The sequence below is a fragment of the Centruroides sculpturatus genome, unplaced genomic scaffold (assembly GCF_000671375.1).
Source record: "Centruroides sculpturatus isolate CEXI.00-Female unplaced genomic scaffold, Cexi_2.0 scaffold351, whole genome shotgun sequence".
NCBI classification, from domain to species: domain Eukaryota; kingdom Metazoa; phylum Arthropoda; class Arachnida; order Scorpiones; family Buthidae; genus Centruroides; species Centruroides sculpturatus.
This window is the reverse complement of record NW_019384531.1, coordinates 607,501-612,856: the sequence shown is the minus strand read 5'-3', so window position 1 is coordinate 612,856 and position 5,356 is coordinate 607,501. Positions and strand designations below refer to the sequence as shown.

Sequence of the window (5,356 nt, the reverse complement as noted above, 5' to 3'; positions counted from 1 at the left end):
CGCATCATTGGTTTACGCGGAAAATAAAAAGGTCCGATACTTTTTGAACAGACCTTGTATGTCATCTTCTACAAAGATTTATGAAAGGTTTAGTTTTGTCTTTGTATGGAAATACCATACAAAGACAAAACTAAACCTTTCATAAATTACTCAATTCACAGATATGTATGCAGACTTACAGTATTTCATGGTAAGAGAGCAAATGCTTTCTGTGTTCTTATTCGTCCAGACGAAAATAGTTATAAAACTGCCAAAAGAAAATTGGAGAAGCTGAAATATTCCGAACTCAAAATGGTACAGAAGCGATGTTTCGTGTATATTTTTCAAGTTGCGTGTATGAAGGGCATCGATACAGCAACTCGAGTATTTAGAGAAGTGTTTCCTCAAGTGAACTACGTTAGTTATAACTTTTTACCCTCCTATGTATCAATCATTGCAAGCAAAGAAGGCGCCCTGCAGATTTTTATTAATGGTTTTCGTATGGTGGAAATAAATTTGTTGCATTAAACGGCACCATTAGAATTTGACGTTTAACCAAGTGTTTGGTTCTATACTATTGCGTGTATTCGACAAGTGAGTTAGTCATTCTACTGGGGTATAAGACGGTCGGCATCCAGCTAGTATAAATCGTTAAAAGCAAAGATATACGAGGGAACATTTCTTAAATCGTGGAGTGCAATAAACTAGCGTCTGAAATCATTCCTACAATTACCTCCTCTTAATTTGCAATCAAGTCATTGCACGTGACGTCACAATTCACAATCTAGACATACAAAGTTTCTGGTGTTTATATATCGATGTTGAGTTTTATAAAAGCGAAATAATTCGGTTAATTTATTTACATTCGTATCTAATGCCACTAACTTGTAAGTCACATTCATAATTTTGAAATAAAAATAATATTAAATGAAATTTATTTCTTTGTTTGTATACTTTACAATTACTTTAAAACCTACACTAATGAGTTCTGTCAATTCTCTGATTATATTTTTAGTGTGTAAGTGGGCGACTTGTGTGTGAACATTCAGAATTACCGTCGTTTTCGGATTAATATAGCTCTTTACATTCTGTAATAAAATCACGTAATTAAAGAAAAAAGTTTTCGGGCACAATAACTTCTAATTGTGTAGTATTAGTAAATTTAAGTGAAAAATATTGCTTATTTATTTGGAATACTTACAGATAAGATCTTAAACACCTACATATGTATAAATAAGAATGTTTGTTTGTTCGCTATACATTTCTAGACCGCTGGACCCATTGCTACGTAACTTGGCAGTTACGTTAACATACTTCCAACTTAGATAATACCGTACATACTGTTCGGAAATATTGAATTAGTATCTTTAAATATCAATTAATTCCCGTCTACATTGGATTTGTTGGCTTTTCATTTTTAAATGCTACTTTCTTAATTTCAATAAGTTCTCACTACTGACCGAGTGGATAGAACCAACGAACACTGGTCGTAGGTCTGCACATTGGCTACGTGAAGTTTTTATAGACTTTTTTTTGTTAGAAACAGCGAAATAAAGGCCAGATTGTGTAATAGATCGCCCATGTGTTATATTCCATCGCATATGTGTTATAAATTGAAACAAATTAAGAAAATATAAAACGTTAACATTGCCAACTTCCTCGCTTTTGCGCTTGCAAATGTTGTTATTAATTCAGAATAATTTAATTCCTGGGCAATACTATTTTCGATAGATAAAATTTATTTACGTTCAACTATGTGTCAGGATAGATCGTCAGATCTATCCTGACACATAGTTGAACGTAAATAAGTTTTAATTTACTGAAATTTCGTTCGCCTTTAGCGACAGTTACAGGTTTGGTCAGCAAAATTCGATAACTTCTTCGTAATATTTTGAACTGATAACCTCTGGTATAACCTCTTCTGTAATATTTTGAACTGCATATGACATTCCAGAAATAGCTAAATCTTTTTGTGCATGCTGCTGTTCATCTTCATGGGCTTCGTCTGAAGAACTTTTATTAAATAAGTCTTCAGTCGCGTGTTGAACTAGGACGATTTGGATGACTTTTATACTCTCAAATATTTTGCTAGCAATTTTGGATACTTTTCAGTTTCGCCTTGCTTTTTACGTTTTTTTTAAATTTTTGTGCGCCAGATAGTTTTTTTCCTTTTTTTGGAGGTAGCGACATGTTTTGTCTGTAAATGCGGCCACATACGTTAAGTAAATCCTTTGAGGATTAACCGTGCATGCCTGATCTTGAGGAAATTCAAAATTTCCTATCGCTCACATACGAAGAAGAAAATCTCTCAGTCAGTCAGTCGGCCATGGCATCTGATGACCATATACTGGCTGTTCTTGGATGTTTATTGGAAATAAATTGTATTAAAACTCGCGGGAAGAAAGTGTGCATAGAAGTCAATGGTGTAAATAGTAGTTATAGTGGTTTGGGTAGCACTAAACACAAAATTAATTTATCATACGAATCATTTTTAGTGGAATTATTTCAGATCACAAAATTAATTTTTCAAGAGAAATCTTCGGATATAGATTCTGTTAAAAAGCATCAGTTATCAGCGAAAAATCAATGGCAAGTCGATTTTACTACCAAAAAAATTCCTGGATTAAATTTATAGACGAAAAACCATCGGATATAACTGGCTGGATCGAACATAGTAATTTAAAATAATTATTAAATTATTTCTCAACGTATAAAGAATTATTTTTATTTAAAGGTGGATAGATAGAAAAAAAAATCTTTTTAAAAACTGGAGCTACAGTTATTTAGATATCGAACTTCTTGGGTGTCCAAGATCGGATAATATTAAAAAGAATTGTTTATTATCACAAATATTTTAAAAAGCATTGTTTTTTTTCAGATATTCTATCTTACGAACAATTCTTAATTAAACAAAAAATAGATAATTTCAAAATCAATACAGTGTATAGATATTTAATAAATAAGTAACGAATATAATTTAAATAATTATTATATTAAACTATTTCCCTATTTTACTTTGTCTTATTGTTAAAATATTATTTCAAATTGTCCAACACACTTCCAGGAACTGTTCAGTTTTCCCCCACACACTACTCAAGGTCAGGCATGCACGGTTAATCCTCAAAGGATTTACTTAACGTGTATGGGCCTCTTAACCCGTTCTTTTTGTCTTATTGGCCCTCGGGCCTTAACTCTCCCATTGTCTTATGTTCTTGGAACTGGTGGTCCATTGTCTTTAGTTTTTGGGATTGGTGGTCCCACCCAAAAGGTAGAAACGAAATGAAAAGGAAGTTCTAGAAAGACGGAGAACTAAAGGAAATAACGAAATAAACGTATAAATATTGGTTTCTTTAATCTTGGTATTTATTTTGGTGGACAGGGTTAAGTAGTAATAAGGTGATCGGGTTTTATTTTTTTCGCAGACAATCTATCGTTGCATTTTCGGCGCCCCTACTATGACGGCGTCCGGTGCGGTCGCACCGTTCGCACCGCCCTAAAGCCGCCCCTGTTGATAGTCTCTGTTATCTCCTGTTTGTAACACCTCTCTATTTATTCTCTATTTATTCTTCATTACTGAAATAATCCTTTCTACAAACGTATTAGTAAAAATCCTATAACGCTGGATACGTTCGTATAGTCGAACGAGTTAAACGCGTTAGTAACGAATCGTTCTAAAAGTAGAAGTCTGGCTCAGTGTGTATGCTCTGCGGTGATGACGTTTCGAACGAAACTCTAATGAAGTTCACGAAGGAAAGAGTTGTCCACTTCGTTAAGAAAATGGCGCCTGATGATATCGATGTTTCTAAATCTACTCGAGTGTTTAAACTGTTAAAAGGTGAAATGACAGAAATAACTGTCCAACCGAAGCAATCTAAGAAAAATATTTTGGATAAGGCTGCACTAGCAACATTCGTATCTTCGATTTTAGAAATAGCCATTTAGTTATAAACGAATCGTTCGAAAAGTCTAACGAAATAAGAGTAACGATAACGTCATTTTAGTTTAACTCGTTCGACTTTACGAACGTACCCGGACTTTTGGACTGGACCAACACATTGCAACACCTCGGGGACCGCAGAACACACATTGACAACATTGTTCGATATATCACGCGTTTTCGATTATGACAATAAATCATTTATATTGTATTTCAAAACTTATTTATATATTTTATTTAACACTGCTCCGATGCGAAAGACCAAATATAATTAGACGACGAGAAGAGATATTTTAAGCTAATTAATTAACCCCTTGACCCCTAAAATGGACGGGTCTATTTCCTAAGTTCGGATTAGGTACACAGCAGGGGGAAACGGTCAAGAGTGACGTGGGTAAGGTCATTCAAGTTTGGTTCGCCATTGTTTGCAGTGGGACAACTGAAACTTTTAGTAAGTATTTTTGTTATAATTATTTTGTATATAGTGATTTCTAGATAAATTTAATCGAAAATTGATTCATACAGTGAGAAAGTAGCTGCTATAATTATAAATCAGATAAATTTGGTTGTTTGTTCTATATCTAGTACGTTTATAAATCATAAGGCTACAGTTTAAAACGATTAATGATAATAAAGTCTGTCCGATGAAAGATTATTTTCCCTGTTATAGAATGTAACGTAAGAAAAGTATGGCGATCTTAGTTAGATATTTTACCTCAGGGTTTATTATTATTATTATTTATTTTTAATTTAACGTTTTTATACATCACCAGCCGAGAAATGTAACAATATCTATACAAAATTGTGATTGTGTGGGTGTATATCTTGCAGTACAGTATACAGTGTTAGGGGCCGTCCATAAATTACGTAAGGGCGATTTCGGCCATTCTAAATTCCCATCCATCCCTGTGTAATTAAGGCGACTATCACGTTAAGTTAATCTTTTGAAACTGCCTGACCTTGAGGAACTTCAGAATTTCCTATCGCCCACAAACAAAGAAGAAAAGCTCTAAACAGAGGCGTAGCTAGGGTGGGGCAGCTTGCCCCGGGCGCCACTCGCAGAGGGGCGCCAAATGGTTTCCAAGAAAACAAGGTTTGTTTCTGGAGGGGAAGGGGGTGCCAATATAGTATCGTGCCCCGGGCGCCAGTTATGTTCGCTACGCCATTGTCTCTCAGTCAGTCAGTCGGCCATGTCATCTGATGACGACATACTGACTGTTCTTGGATGTTTATTGGCAACAAATTCTATTAAAAGTCGCGGGAAAAAGTATGCATAGAAGTCTATGGTGTAAATTGTAGTAGTAGTGATTTGGGTAGCACTGATCACAAAATTAATTTTTCATACGAATAATTTTTTAATGGAATTATTTCAGATCACAAAATTAATTTTTCAAGAGAAATTTTGGGCTATAGATTATGTTAAAAAGCATCAATTATCAG

General features: G+C 34.3%; 1 protein-coding gene across 1 annotated transcript in view; it reads left to right on the top strand.

Moving 5' to 3' along the window:
- Positions 1-4,311: 4,311 nt before the first annotated feature.
- The window catches only part of LOC111623030, a 9,361-nt gene continuing 8,316 nt past the window's right edge, over positions 4,312-5,356 (top strand). The window contains exon 1 of the mRNA XM_023365509.1: positions 4,312-4,367. The gene's annotated coding sequence lies outside the window, so the exon portion shown is untranslated. The remainder of the gene's footprint in view (positions 4,368-5,356) is intronic.